The sequence below is a fragment of the Myxine glutinosa genome, chromosome 8 (genome assembly GCF_964187855.1).
Source record: "Myxine glutinosa chromosome 8, kmMyxGlut1.1, whole genome shotgun sequence".
NCBI classification, from domain to species: Eukaryota; Metazoa; Chordata; class Myxini; order Myxiniformes; family Myxinidae; genus Myxine; species Myxine glutinosa.
This window is the reverse complement of record NC_136268.1, coordinates 86328110-86344598: the sequence shown is the minus strand read 5'-3', so window position 1 is coordinate 86344598 and position 16489 is coordinate 86328110. Positions and strand designations below refer to the sequence as shown.

The 16489-nt window shown below is 43.9% G+C and overlaps 1 long non-coding RNA gene across 6 annotated transcripts in view; it reads left to right on the top strand.

The window, feature by feature from the left end:
- LOC137432671 (uncharacterized) overlaps positions 1-16489 on the top strand; it is a 243816-nt gene that overhangs the window by 2714 nt on the left and 224613 nt on the right. For 2 of the 6 annotated variants that reach the window (XR_010985547.2, XR_010985545.2), the window contains exons 3-4: positions 61-112; positions 14567-14712. This is a non-coding gene — a long non-coding RNA (uncharacterized LOC137432671). Of the gene's footprint in view, positions 1-60; positions 113-14504; positions 14713-16489 lie in introns of those variants that run through there. The other 4 variants (XR_013624337.1, XR_013624339.1, XR_013624340.1 and 1 more) reach the window with 3 other exon arrangements.

Genomic DNA, 16489 nt, shown 5'->3' with positions numbered 1-16489 from the left:
TATATTATGTTTTTAAGTGAGTGTTGACATCACCAAGTGCATGGTGTTTTATTTTCGCAGACTGCGTTCATGGGACAGGCAATGTTGTGTGACCGAGCAAATGAGAGATCAGGTAAGCTTGGCGCATTGACCTGAGAACAGGCACTGCAATGTCCCCGCTGCAAGGGAGCACAAAAGCATAACTGAAAGCTTCTTGATTTTGGATTTGCTCCAACTAATATGATAGGCAGCATCTGTTCCATTAAATGGAGTCCAGTCTTGTAATCCAGCAAAGCGGTGAACAGTTTGTAGGTCAACGCACGCAGAACTGTGGCTGCAGAACAGATTCTAAAAACAGCCAAGAGCAGTGTAGGACATCATAAAGTTATCCCATGGACGAGTGCAATAGGGAAAGATAACCTCATGCAACCAATAAGGATCTACTTTAAGGAAGCTTATTGTTGAGTCACAAGACTGACAGTCTAACATTGGCATAGTTGTTACTTTAGTTGAAGAGGACAGTATGACCTGGGTGGGGATACCACTTAGCAGTTAGCAAATAATGTAAGCAATACATTTTTTGACTTCAGACATGGACAGCTGGTTGGTGAATGACTTGGGTGTGAGAGGGGTGGGGGGGTGTGTGGGGGGGGGGGGGGGGGGGTGGGGGGTGGGAACGGCGAATGGCAAACAATGAACCAATAAATTCCCCATTCCTGTGCCACCTTCAATCGAACGTCAGGCATTCACTGCAGGTTCTCTATATTTTCATTCCAAACAGCATCATTCATCATTCCAATCACAAATTAATACTATAATATTCATATATCGAAATATAATGTTAAATCACAATTGTATTGAGATATTATCAAACCGGCGAACCATCGTCATCTGTTCACTTCCGGATTTGGGAACAAGATCCATGTCGATCGCATTACAAAATCATAATTGCATTGAGGAATTTTTTAAACCTCCTACTTACCTTCGGACACCTGATGGGACCCCAAAACGTTGAACAAGTTATTATATTTCCTTTTAGTAAAATATGCAACTGCAATGGTTACTAAACTCGTCTCCCTTTCATGTGACCAAATCCTCAGGTCTGATTGGTGCACGTTTGTGGGGACATACAGACAGACAAACGCTGTTCGAGACGGCATTGCCCTAGAGGCTACGCTGTAAAATCTTTAAGCACTCCTGCTACAAAGTGGAGGAAAAATCAATTGATGAGTCTCCGTGACATAATGATCAGAGCGTCGACTCTGAATTTGGGAGATTGGTGGTTTGATGCAAATCCTGGCCGGATTCTACTAAATTAGTTATATCCAACATTGAAGGTGGACGGAGGTTATTTTGTTCACCCCTGTCTGTCTGTATGTCAACCGCCTACAGGTCGCATTTTAACTCAGATCTGCACGAAACTTAATCACCTGGCAGAGGTTGTCACAAGCAAGAAGTCTATTGTTTTTGAGGTCAATAGCTCAAAAAAAAAAAATCGCCAATTTTCATCTGATTCACTTGATATATACTGAAACGCAAAAGAAACTTACCCCCTTTGAAACCTTTAAATATCAACAATAACACTGCGTGTAGTAAATGTGTGAACTTATTTGTGGACAATAGTGTCCTCACTGTCAGACAAAACGGTCACGGATGGTCACTTGAACCTTCAATGGTCACTTCATAGCACAGCTGTTGAACAGCCGTTTTGACTGTCAGTGATTAGGCAAGGGGTACGGGATGATTTTAATGAGCTGCACGTGATGTCTTGATATTGGCTTTAAAAAGGCCAGTGCAAAATGGGCATTTTGACCGAAAAATTTGACCATTTTGACCAACTTAAAAAAGACCGAAAACGCAAAAGAAACCTACCACCTTTGAAACCTTTAAATATCAACAATAACACTGCGTGTAGTAAATGTGTGAACTTATTTGTGGACAATAGTGTCCTCACTGTCAGACAAAACGGTCACGAATGGTCACTTGAACCTTCAATGGTCACTTCATAGCACAGCTGTTGAACAGCCGTTTTGACTCTCAGTGATTAGCCAAGGGGTACGGGATGATTTTAATGAGCTGCACGTGATGTCTTGATATTGGCTTTAAAAAGGCCAGTGCAAAATGGGCATTTTGACCGAAAGATTTGACCATTTTGACCAACTTCAAAAAGACCGAAAACGCAAAAGAAACTTACCCCCTTTGAAACCTTTAAATATCAACAATAACACTGCGTGTAGTAAATGTGTGAACTTATTTGTGGACAATAGTGTCCTCACTGTCAGACAAAATGGTCACGGATGGTCACTTGAACCTTCAATGGTCACTTCATAGCACAGCTGTTGAACAGCCGTTTTGACTCTCAGTGATTAGCCAAGGGGTACGGGATGATTTTAATGAGTGGCACGTGATGTCTTGATATTGGCTTTAAAAAGGCCAGTGCAAAATGGGCATTTCAATCAACATGCCACGATTGTCAAGGGATCAACGGCAGCGTGCCCTGGGCATGCTGCAAGGCGGACTGAGCTACCGTGAGGTGGCACGTCGCCTTGGCTCTTCACACCAGACGATATCGGACCTGGTGGTCAGAGACACCCTCCACAACTCTGCAGATGACAGACCTCGATCAGGGAGGCCAAGAGTCACCACTGCAAGGCAGGACAGGCAGATGGTCCGAAGTCACCTGCGGGATCGATTCCGTCCAGCATCCCGCACTGCGGCAGAAACTCCGGGGCGTGCAAACCCACGGATCTCCAATGATACTGCACGAAGACGACTGCATGACTATGGTCTGACTGCCAGAAGACCATACAGAGGCCCCGTGATGACGGCTGCCCATCGCCACAACCGAAAGAGATGGTGCCAGCAGCATCAGCGGTGGACCTTGGTGCAGTGGAACGAGGTCGCTTTCAGCGATGAGTCAAGGTTCTGTGTGGACAGTCCTGATGGGCGTGAGCGTGTCTGGAGAAGAACTGGCGAGCGATATGCCGATTGTTGCGTGCGTCAAGCCAACAGTTGGGGTGGCCCAAGTGTGATGGTGTGGGCCGCCATATCAGGCCGGTACAGGACGCCACTGGTGGTTGTGGATGGGAATCTTAACGCCCAGCGGTATGTGGATAACATCCTGAAAGCTCATCTGCTGCCATTCCTGCTAGACCACCCAGAACTGAGAACCTTTCAGCATGACAACGCTGGTCCCCATGCTGCTCGCTTTACCACTGCATTTCTCCAAGGCGAGAACATCAACACCATGCAGTGGCCTGCGCTCTCCCCTGACCTGAATCCCATAGAGCACCTGTGGGATGAGCTTGGGAGACGCGTAGTTGGCAGGGCCAGGACATGGGCAGAGCTGCTTCAGACATTGAGGACTGAGTGGGACAGAATCCAGCAGCAATCCATCCAAAGACTGGTAGGCAGTATACGCCGATGATCCACTGCCTGTATCCAAAACAATGGTGGCCACACACGCTATTGAAAGGGGACTGACATTGCACCCTGTGCTGTTCTGTACTGTAGAACAAACTGATGAGATGGTGTATCTTGGTCAAAAACTTGACACGTCATCAATAAAATGCCAATGTTTCAATTAGCAATTGTTGGTTTGTTTTATTTTGAACTGTTACAATTTTATTACATTTCAAACAAGTGATAAGTTTCTTTTGCGTTTTCGGTCTTTTTGAAGTTGGTCACAATGGTCAAATTTTTCGGTCAAAATGCCCATTTTGCACTGGCCTTTTTAAAGCCAATATCAAGACATCACGTGCAGCTCATTAAAATCATCCCGTACCCCTTGGCTAATCACTGACAGTCAAAACGGCTGTTCAACAGCTGTGCTATGAAGTGACCATTGAAGGTTCAAGTGACCATCCGTGACCGTTTTGTCTGACAGTGAGGACACTATTGTCCACAAATAAGTTCACACATTTACTACACGCAGTGTTATTGTTGATATTTAAAGGTTTCAAAGGTGGTAAGTTTCTTTTGCGTTTCAGTATATGTGTATCTACCATACAAAACACAGTCAGTTTGTGTGTTTGTACAGATGCCTACAGGTCACAATTCTAAACCGATCGTCACGAAATTTCGCCAAGTTGTCTAGGTCGTCCCAATTGTGAAGCCTATTGATTTTGAGGTCATTGGTCAAAGGTCATCTGGAGGTCAAATTTCTAAAATCACCATTTTAAATCCGATTGACTTGTAAATTGAACAGCATTTGTATATTGTCAATAAATTGGGAAATGAACTGTTTTTGAGGTCAAAAGGTCAAAGGTCAAGTCTAGGTCAAATTTTAAAAGTCATCAATTTTCATCTAAAAAGCTATCAATTCTCAACCGATTGACTTGAAAATTGAACAGCATTTGCATATCGAGTCACTAAATTGGGAAACATACTATTTTTGACGTCAATCGATCAAAGGTCAACTCAAGGTCAAACTTCCAAAATCATCAATTTTCGTCTGAAAAACTGTCAATTTTCATCCGATTGACCTAGAAATTGAACAGCATTTACACATTGTGTCACTAAATAGGAAAACCAACTATTTTTGAGGTCAAAGGTCAACTCTAGGTCAAACTTCCAAAATTATCAATTTTCATCTGAAAACCCATCAATTTTCATCTGAAAACCCATCAATTTTCATCTGAAAACCCATCAATTTTCATCTGAAAACCCATCAATATTGTCATCCGATTGACTTGAAAATAGAACAGCATTTGTGTATTGCCTCACTGAATTGGGAAACCACCTATTTATGAGGTCAAAAGGTCAAAGGTCAACTCAAGGTCAAACTTCTAAAATCATCATTTTTCATCTGAAAAATCGTCACTTTTCATCCTGTTGACCCAAGCTTTGATCAAGATCATAAATTTTAATCTTCATGAAATTGACAATTTGCTGTATCAATGCGAAACTTGGGTGGGAGGGGGGGGGGGGGGGGAAGGGGGGTGGGGGCGGATTTTGCAAGTATCGTGCTACACATGACGTCTTCTTGTTTCTTACTTGTAAAATCGAAGATTTTTCAAGTATATTGGTCGGTTGCGTTTGTGGTTCTGTCTGTCTGTCTGTTTGTTTGTCTTTGTTTGTAACCGGCCTACAGGTCACAATTCTAAACCGATCGTCACGAAACTTCACCAAAATGTATAGGTCGTCCCAATTGAGAAGCGTATTGTTTTTTGGGGTCAAAAGGTCAAAAGGTCAACATAGGCCAAAAGGTCACCAACATTGCCAGATTTCTAAAATCATCAATTTTCATCCGATTGACTTGAAATTTGAAGAGGACTTGCATATCTGGTCACTGAATTCAACCACCAAGTATATTTGAGATCAACACAGGCTAAAAGGTCAACATAGGCCAAAAGGTCAACATAGGCCAAATTTCTAAAATCCTCAATTTTCATCCAATTGACTTGAAATTTGAAGATGACTTGCATATCTGGTCACTGAATTCAACCACCAAGTATATTTGAGGTCAACATAGGCCAAAAGGTCAACATAGGCCAAATTTCTAAAATCCTCAATTTTCATCCGATTGACTTGAAATTTGAGGAGAACTTGCATATCTGGTTGCTGAATTCAACCACCAAGTATTTTTGAGGTCAACATAGACCAAAAGGTCAACATAGGCCAAAAGGTCAACATAGGCCAAAAGGTCAACATAGGCCAAATTTCTAAAATCCTCAATTTTCATCCAATTGACTTGAAATTTGAAGATGACTTGCATATCTGGTCACTGAATTCAACCACAAATTATATTTTAGGTGAACATAGGCCAAAAGGTCAACATAGGCCAAATTTCTAAAATCCTCCAATTTCATCTGATTGACTTGAAAATTGAACAGCATTTGCACATTGAGTCACTAAATAGGGAAACTAACTATTTTTGAGGTCAAATGTCAACTCAAGGTCAACCTTGCAAAATCATCATTTTTCATCTGAAAAATCGTCACTTTTCTTCCTGTTGACCCGAGCTTTGATCAAGATTGTCAATTTTAATCTTGATGAAATGGACAATTTGCTGTATCAATGGAATTTTTTTTTCTTGGGGGTGGGGGGCGGATTTTGCTAGTATCATGCTCCGCATGACGTCTTCTTGTTTATTTTTTCTCACTACACTTGATGGTGTCTTTGTTGTGCACCACTCTGAGTCTACTTTACCACAATTGATTGTTTTGATCGACTTCATTATTTTGATATTTTAAATTGCAATACTTTATATTGCCTTTCATGTTTTCGTTCTGGCCTTTTTGTGTTGAAATAACTTTATATTGGTCTATGCATTTTATAACTTTCATCTTGCTGCGTCTTATATTTTTATTGTAACTTATTATTGTAATCAAAATGCAGTGTTTGTAAATTGACTGTAATTCAGCCTATGGCTGCAAAAGTCTTTTTTTTGGAATAAACCGATTTTTAAAATTATATTGTTACCCTGTGCTCGCGAAGCGAAAAGCGGGGTTAAGCATTCATTGTGTACGTGTGCCGTGCGTGTCTGCATTTTAAAAATTCATTTTCTCGGCAACCGTTGGTCCGATTGCCATGAAATTTTCACCATAGGAGGGCCTCCTCCTGTGTAATATTTTAATGATTGTGACGCCATAGGTCACGTGGTACAGGCGTCATCTTGGATAAACCTTGCACCTCTATATCTCTGAAACCACCCCATGGAAAAAATTGACACCTGGCTCATTGTGAACTACTCCCCATGGGGAATAAGATATGTTAATGATGATGTCATCGGTGCCTTGGTTATGACGTCATAATTCGACAAATACAACACTTTTGCATCCGATCATTATTTTTAAAAAATCAGCAACTGTTGGTCTGATGGACACGAAATTTTCATTCGCTTACTGGATTATTACCTCTGCCACCGAAGGTGGATGGAGGTTAAGTTTTCACCCCTGTCTGTCTGTTTATCTGTCTGTCTGTGAACAAGATATCTCAAAAAGTTATAAACGGATTCGGACGAAATTTGGAAGAGATGTAGCGTATGTGACAAGGACGAAATGATTCGATTTTGGTGAAGATTCGGATTCGGATCCGGCTACTATAATTTTTAAAGGGATTCTTCACCATTAGAAGATAGGGCCAAAAACGATACATAGGAGGATATCTCAAAAGGTTGTGGATGGATTTGGACAAAACTTGGTGGAGAGGTTGGGTGTGTCACAAAAACGAATCGATTCGATGTTGGTGAAGATCTGAATATGGATTCGTTTGTGAGAATTATTTAATTTTTAAGTGATTCTTCACCATTGAGATAGGGCGATATATGACATGATATTTTAAAAAGTTATGGACGAGTTATGCATAAACTTGGTGGACGAGTTGGTTACGTGAGAAGAACAGGCCGATTAGATTTTGGTTCAGATCTGAATCCAGATCCGGCCTATCAGTGGGATAGAAAACAAACTGTTCAGCCTGACAGAGGTATGCACTCCACCGAGTGACCTTCTAGTTTTATTAATATAATTATGTGAAGTTAAATAAAATCTCTAATGACCAGATGTTGGGGTTTTAGGTTTTTGAAATTTACATTCTGTCTCACTTCAGCAAAGTTATTTAAAGTTAATGGAAGAAAGGGAAGGGTAATGATGAGACTGTAAGCGTGAGAGCATGACAGAGGCGTTGCTGGATGTTTATAATGCTTCTGTACTTCACTTTAATTTCACCTGTGAGTTCAACTTCCCCAGAGTGTGTGTCAGAACTGGTTAATAGAGCTTATAATTCTGCCAGTGCTGGGGATTGTAAGGACACATCCTCTGGGAATATCCCACGTACTTTGCCTTCCTTTTAAATTGCGGGAATTTGCTTTGATTGTTTAGCGTCAGAGTTCTTGTACAGTCAGAATTAACAAGAAGAAAAAGACATAAAATGTCATAGACCCCGTGGTTTTAGTAATTTTGCTGTGCAGAGTTAAAGGCTGTCAGTCAGCCATTTTTGGTCGGATTACAAAACAAAATCTTCTGCATATGTATCCTCTCATCTCATGCATTGTCTTTGTGCCAAGTTTGAACAAAATCAGTCCGTGCATGTCAATAAATGTTTGAGGACACGTTTAACTAACAAAATGGCCGCCAGTCGGCCATCTTCGATATGATCTTGAAAATAAATGACATGTATATGTAACCAATCATTCCTTATCTGTGTGCAAAGTTTGAACAACATCGGTAAATGCATGTCCAAGAAGTGTTTACAACTAAAATGGCCGCCAGTCGGCCATCTTTGATCACACCGTGAAACAAAATGATGTGCTAATGTATAACATAATGTATTGTCTTTCTGCCAAGTATGAACAAAAACGGTCCATACATCTCCGAGATATGGTTGTGGATGCACCGATGGAAGGACGGACGGACGGATAAGACCCAATCCATAAGCCCCCGTTTTGGATTAAGTCCAACGTGGGCTAATAAAGGACTCCAACAAGGTCCTACCCCATGGTTGATTATGACATCTCATTATGACTAATCAGACATTTCTCCTTTCCAATGGTGTTGAGACATATGAAGACCTCATGCGGTCGTTTGGGTCTGCCATGCTGATGCATGCTTGTTTTGCAGCAAGCTAAGAACACACAAATTTCATTGAACAATTCTGCAAAACAGAAAGGAAATTAGAGACTTTATAATAATGGGCGATGGAAGGCCGAAACAGTCATTTTGACTTTTTTCATTTTATTTTAAATTATCCTTGCTTCCTGTGATTGAACAGTCAAAATGACGCTGAAATGGTTCTAGGTAGGAAAAAGTTATCACGTAACAGGATTTTTACCTAACATGACCTCTGACCTGTGACTTACTTTGATCTCGTGACCTCAAAATCGAATCAGTCCATCTTTACGTCATTATACATACGTGTACCAAGTTTGACTTAGATCCCTTCATCCATTCTCAAGTTATCGCGTAAACGGAAACCTATCACGGACGGACAGACAACCCGAAAACCTTGTCAAGTTGGAGTAATGAAAAGGAAAACCTCCCTGGAGCCGGATGGACAACTTCGTTGGCGGGGGTATACAAATTTCCAGCCTTTCCTCGTGTTAAAGGTTAGAACGTTCTCAAGGTATGTCTTACTTCCAAGCCCAGACTTCAAACCCGACGTCCTTAGTGCAGTTTGGCCTGTTTGGTGTCCCCATCTTAGCACATAACTGACTATGCTGGCATGTCAGGATGAAATCCCTTCGACTGTGTCGATGTCAGTTGTCTATATTTTCATGAAAAAGTACACTGATGTCTCTTAATGCCCCTGTCCTACATGTAACTTACGTACAAAATCCTCCAGGAAGTATGTACATCCCTGTTAAAAGGCATTTATATACCTAGATATGTACATCTTTGGATTTCTAAAATATGGAAGCATCACAGCCAAAGGAAATAGTCATTTCCTGCATTTTCATGATATACAATGTGCAGCAGGAAAAGAGCCTGAGAATGAAAATAGCTTTTGGTAGTTCAAAGCAAGGCAGGGTGTGTGTTTTGTGTGTGATCTTTAGCAATTAGAGGCCAAGTGGAGCTAAAAGCCAGTTTGCTGAGAGATGTGACATGCTGGAATAGCAAACATCTCCCTGGTAATGTGAGGCATTTATACAATTAAGCACCCACCATACCAGCCATGTATATGTCTATACCTATAACAGATGCGCTAGTTCATGGCTAAAATTTTCCTGTATAAAATCTAACCTCACACGAGAATATAAGGTGAGGCAAGATGCACCTGATGGGAACAATGGAGCAAGATCTTGCGAGATCTAACCTCCGAGATCCTAATTACATGTTAATGATCCTGAATGTCTGCACCAGAAGGCTCACTGGCTGATGGCTTAACAAGCAAGCTCAAATGGGAAATATTCAGCATACTGATCGAAAAGACTGGGGACAATGTACAGTATATACTCGGGGAGTGTGGGGGGCATCAGGCCCTACATTTGCCTGACAGTGGCATGCTGCCCCATTTTACTCCACATTTTATGTATCTGTTAACATCAAGGACAATATTAGCATATGCTCCGTTTTACTGAAATACACAATTTGGTGTCTGTCTGATCGTGATACATTCAGTCGTTGCTTATCCAATCTAAAGCAAACTTGACAAGAGGACTAAGTGTCACATGACGGAGGTTGTAGCGACTTCATTTGCCGCCGCCCCCCCACCCCCCCGCTCCTCAAGGGGGTTTTCTGCCTTGGGCAAAATCCATATTAAGGTGTATAGATAGCTTATCATGGCGTTTTTCTAAGGCCGCTTCCAATACTAAAAGTAACTAGAACGGCACTCAGTAGAGGGCAAAGCTCCGTCAGTCTGAACAGTTTACATTTTGTATCCCACTGAAAGGCCGGATCTGGATCTGGACCTGAACCAAAACCTAAGCAGCTTGTTCTTGTCACCTAAACAATACATTCACCAAGTTTCGTCCAAGTCCGTGCATAACCTTTTGAGATATCGTGCTCTATATCACTTTCAGCCCTATCATTCAATGGTGAATAATCACTTAAAAGATTATTGGATCCACATTGAGATCCGAATCTTCACCAGAATCTAATTGTTGCATTCTTGTCACACACCCAACCCCTTTCCACCAAATCCCATCTGAATCTGCCCACAACATTTTGAGATATCCTGTTCACAAAAAATAAAACAGATGGGGTTGAAAACATAACCTCCTTCCACCTTCAGCAGAGGTAATGATAATAACATAATATTGTTACGGTTCTCGCCGACCTTCCTACCCTTACCAAGGGGAGATTAAGCCCCTTGTTCTTCTTGGGTTGGTGCAACCGAGACTTGAAACGCCCCTCCCGGGCAAACGCAAGGTAGGGTTTCAGGACAAGTCTCGCACGTACCTAAATACCTGCGCCGCCGCGGAAGCGGGGCATCAAGCCTCACATGAGCCACGTGTACACTGAGTACACCGAGCAGATTGCATACCACGTGGTCCGTGCAGTTTTGTAGTATTGGAACCCGATTCGAGCGGTTCTATTCGTACCACGCTTAGTCAATGATGGAAGGGACGAGACGGTCGAATAAAGGAAGAACACGATTTAATTATTATTTACACAATGTACAATGATTCGGTAGAAGTACAGCGACACGGGCCCGATCACACTCACAGAGGGGAAATGAAGGTAGGATGATGTTCCTCGCTGAACGGTCGTCCAGGAACGGCCCCGCCCGGGGTGGCTCTCCCCGGTCACAGCACGTCCCGCGATGAAGGCAAGCAGGCGGTGGGAGGGATCCTTGTAGCGCGTCTCTCGAACAAAGGGCACAGCAGGCAGAAAGGCAGGAGGGAAATGCACGCGTCTCTTGCCGGCTTGGCGGTTTTCCACAGCGCGTTTAGTTACCAGCGTGCTATCACTCGCGTAACCCAAAAGAGGCTCTGCCTCAAGCTCAACCGAGTGTCCAATTTGGTACGAGCGCTTATAGCTGGGTTCATGCACGTCTTTTCTCAGAACTCGTAACTCTCATCAAGCGCCTCTCCCATAACTTGCAACCTCACCCCTTCGCAGAACTGCTGTGGGGGCTTCGCGCAACGGGTTATATGGCGAACCCCCTTAGCCCTCTCGAATGTTCCAACCACACCTTGTGACGCAGTGCTGCAGCCACTCCCTTTGAGCCCTGATTGGCGGCTTGCGCTTACCGTCAGCTTCTCCGCCACCCTCATTCGGTCTTGCCTCGATTTTCCAGGCCTGCCTCATGTTAATTCACGCCAAAAAGCCAAAGGCAGCATAAGGAGGCGTAAGGCGGCATAAGGCAATAGAGGTGGCATAAGGCAAGAAAGGAACCTACTCTCATTATTCTACTCAACGCAAAACTAACACAGGAAAAGGACTATGCTCATACATACTAAGAAATAACTGAACTATCGCGAGGCTACATGTTGTTGTGTGACTAAACGATGAGGGGGAAATTTAACCTTTATTGTACAAACTCAAAACCGCAACAATATTAATCTTATCACAAAACAATATTAATGCTAATAATATTCCCTCTCTCCAAGGGGTTTTTCATCCTTGGACAAACGCCAAGTTAATGTGCAATAATAGCTTCTCGTGGCATTTCAACGGTCATTCCTTCCATAATTTAAAAAATATTATAAACCACAAACATGTATGATGACCTTTGGAAACAGTTGCTACTGTTGTTTAATACTAAACTGAAAGGGAGGAAATCCAACGTTTGTAAGGAATTATATGCTTATCTCGTACCTCACAGGCTAATGGACTGTGCCTAGATCTACTATAATCTCTATACATACCCCAGAGAGGATTATAACATGACCCTTCCTGCCGCTTCTATAGGGAGTGGTTGTGCTAGTTGGGTCAAATACATTTCATTCTACAATAGTCCAATGAGAGAATGTTGAGGCTCCAGTGAAAATTAGAACAAAAACACTATTTAAGGTGATAGTTACAAGATTCACAATACATTTATACACTATTATACTTTTTAACCTCCTGGATTATCAGCTGGCTGGCGAGATTTGGACGAGGGGTCCGACCATGTGTGTCGTGGTACGGCCTGGGCCACTCTGGTGGAGTGTGGCGTCCTTTGTCCATCAGGGCGCCGCCCTAGCGAGTGTCTCGGGTGGGCAGGGTCGCCAGACCCTGGTGGGGGTTAAGACCTCTGGAGGGGGGTGGGGGGGTCCGAGGTGGTTTCTCACAGGTACCTGGGATGGTGCATTATGAGGACCACTAGGGGGAGGTGTTGTAGGTTGTGCTTTGGTGGCGGCACCACGGATGGCCAACAAGGGCCTGATGTGGTGACTGCCCGGGCATGCGCCTGACAGCCTCTCCCTGAGACTCTGGGACAGCCAGCATGTGATGACCTGCCATGCTGTGCTGGGCTATGGATGCGGGTTGAACCGCATGGACAGGAATGGATTATAGCCCACCAGACAACCATTGGGGCATCTGTGGAACGTGATGGTGTGAGCATGATCTTCCACATATATTCTGTTGTGATTTGAGGACTATTGGCTAGGGAAGAGGGCCATGGGATGAATTGGGAAATTGGAATGAGCCGAGCATAAAGGGCCATGCTCTGCTGGCAAGTGTATGGAGAAGCACCCTTCTTTGGTGAAATTAGTGAATTGTGAAAAATATTGGCACAGGTAATGTAAGGGTTAGATGGAAATTTAAGGGTGAATTTTGTGAAGAGGCCGTGGTGGTCACTGAAACCAGTGACACCGTTATTGATCCAGGTGTGTAAGTGTTGGAGGCTGGCACAAAAATGGATAGAGTAGTAGGACACAGCTTTCAACTGGCTACGGGGGCGCCGGCGCCAATATTTGGGACGCGGGTTTGTGGGGATGTAGTTAAGCAGTCTGGAGGTCAACGTGGTGTTATGGGTGGACGAGGTGTGCAGACTATGTCCTCTGGGATGAGTCTCCAGGGGGAGCATGGCTATCGACTAGACCTTGGGCATGGTCAAGTGTGCGTGGGCACTGGGGGCTCCATGTGGTCGGACTGGGGGATGATGTGGAGGTGCAGGGGACGTGGCTGCCAGGACGCCACGCAATGTGACCGTGCCTCCCAGGTTCGAGGCCTTGGGAATGGTGGAGTTGGCAGCAGGTGCTCACCACATTGGCCAGCTCGGGCTAGTGGAGCCGTGTTCCTCGCAGGGGGCCGAAGGACGAATGGTGGGTCGCACCCTTATGGACACTCATTGGCCATGTTGGCGTTTCGGCTGCTCCACTTATTCCCATGGCTCTTGCATGGTAGAGGGGCGGAGCTGTCGTAGCCAAATGTAGTAGTGTAGTAAAGGTCATCGGAGGAGGCAGATCCACATACTTGTCAGTATATCGGATAAAAGGAATTTTGGAAAATTTGATTGGCCCCATGGGATACATTTGGGATTCCGTAGGGGGGATGGCACTCTTGGACCAGACCAACCTGCAACTACCTGCACTTCAAGGTAGGTTTTGTGTTTTTGTATGGTCAGGAGAATGTAAATTGAATTGTTTGGAAATTTGAAATGTGAATCCATCACGAGGGGTGGGGTTATGTTAATTAGTTAGGGATTATGGGTAATTAATCCCCTGTATGTAATGGCCTGTGTTATTTTTTTCCTCTGTTCCTTATGACACCAGCAGCACACACACAAAGCCAGGCAATCGCGCATTTATAGCACTAAATAAAAGCAACCGGAACAAGACGTTGAACAATACCGCTGGCATTGCCAGCCGCGACATCGCCACATCAAGCAGGCAGGGCCGTAAGGCTATGCCCCGGAGAGCAGCGATTGGTCAGGACACCAAGAGCGATGAGATGGCACTAGCTGATAGGAGCGGACACGCAGACGTCATAGGATGACGTCAGAGCCTTGAGTACAAAGGAGTTGGAGGGCGAACATTTTTGTCTCTCGTTTTCTGGGTTTGGTGGCGAGCAGTCGTCTCCCCGACATTTTGGTTTTCTCATGGCTTTTCTCTCTCTGAGCTGTCCTCCATAGCAAACTGTCACACATATGGTGCCTCTTGAGCTGGACTTGGAGGTGTTGGTGGAAGGCGGACTCATTTGCGTGCTCTCTTTGCGCAGGGTTCTGATTGGAGGCATGGCCGCATTCTCTTTTCCTTTGCATGTCTGTGTTGGTGAACAAGATCGACAGGGACGAGCGGGGGCGAGTGGAACGGGCGTGGCCTGGTGACTTCACGCTCGGCGGCTAGAGGAGCGGACTGCACAGCGAGGCATAGTTCCCCCGCTCGCGGGCTGTGCAGCGTGTGGTTCCTGCGCAAGGATGTGGCAGGCAGGTTTGATGTATAACGGTTCGGCAGCCCCTCACAGGACAACTGAGTGCTTCTAAATCACCTCATACACATTGATCGCTATTTTTATGGGAAGGAAGCAGTAGCTAGTTATAAGGCCTCAGCACCGTTTGTGTTTTGTTTAGCTTACAGGAGTTTTTGACACTGTATTTTTTAAGAACATGTGATAGGGATAATTGTCTGGTGTACAGCCTGCACAAGAGACGGGCCTGGTCTATTTAGATTAGAGAGGGGAAAGATATCATATCATGTTTCTCTCGTGTTGAACCGGGTGGGAGGCAAGAGGGAGGCACTCCAGGCGTCATCTATATTTATGATACTGGCTCACGGCTCATGGCATGCGCTTTGGCACACCTCAATCAACCTTCCCAAATAATATGAGGGAAGAGGAAAAAGCGACCGCACTCAGGAGGGCTGCATACACTGCAGCATGGCTGTCCCTGATTGGAGGAAGTGAGGCAATGCACCATCAGCCCACGCTGCTTTTTGGCCAAGGCACCATTGTTTCAGGGTCGGCATCGTCTATTGGCTGAAGATGTCACTGTATGTGGGCGTGGCATATCATTGGCTGGGGCCATGTGGGCTCGGACGTCATAGTAGGGTCAATATATGAAAAAAAACTCACCTAACCCCAAATAAATTGATACAAAAGGTTTTTCAATGGATTCTGGTACCATTGGGCATGCTAAATAACATACTAAAAATCTAGTAATATCTGACTTCCGGAAAGGGGTCATTTTCAAGATGGCGCCCAAGATGGCCGCCAAGAGCTTAAAATGGCCATATCTCAATTATTATTCAACCTAGAAAGGTGGTTTTGGTGTCTAACCCTAGGTTTTAGGGCCCAAGGAATCCAATTGAATCAATAAAATTACCATCAGTTAATTATTTATTGACAAGTCCAAGATGGCATCCCAAGGTGACATCCTGATCCACTAAAATGGCTCTGTCGAATAGTAGTCAACCTAGAGAGATTTTTTCAGTGTGTATACCTAGGTTTAAGGCACCCAGGAAATCATCAAAATTACTTAAATAAGCACAAAGTAATCAGGTAATCCAGTAAGCCAGGTTTACCAGCCCATTAGGCATTTGTTGTCTTATACAGTTAGTCGCTATTCATCGTCATCCTCCGACTCCTCTGGAAGAAACTTGTTATGTGGATTGTCACATTCTTCAAGTTGGCACGGTCCACAGGCAGTAGTACATGGTAGTCCATATCGTCTACAAGAGCAGCGGAGTGTCTTGCAGGCAGTGGAGCAGTTACAATGAATGACCTTCAAGAGACCATTTCTTTTGGAAATGTCTAAAAAATATGGATTTTGTTTATGCCTACATGTACCAAATAATATACTTATTCCTTTTGAGATGAAAATAAATTGTTTGTCAGATTTTTCAGTCCCCCCCCCCCCCCCCCAATATAAAATAGTCTGTCCCTTGCCATAACCTCTCAAGCTTTGTACAAACCTTTGTCTGTAATGATCACTGAATACTGTGGACTGGAGTCACAGGTGGCAGTGGTGTAGACACATTACACTCTTATCTCCAATTTGAAACACACACTTGGTTCATTAGCTGGTGAGTCGGAGGATGACGATGAATAGCGACTAACTGTATAAGACAACAAATGCCTAATGGGCTGGTAAACCTGGCTTACTGGATTACCTGATTACTTTGTGCTTATTTAAGTAATTTTGATGATTTCCTGGGTGCCTTAAACCTAGGTATACACACTGAAAATATCTCTCTAGGTTGACTACT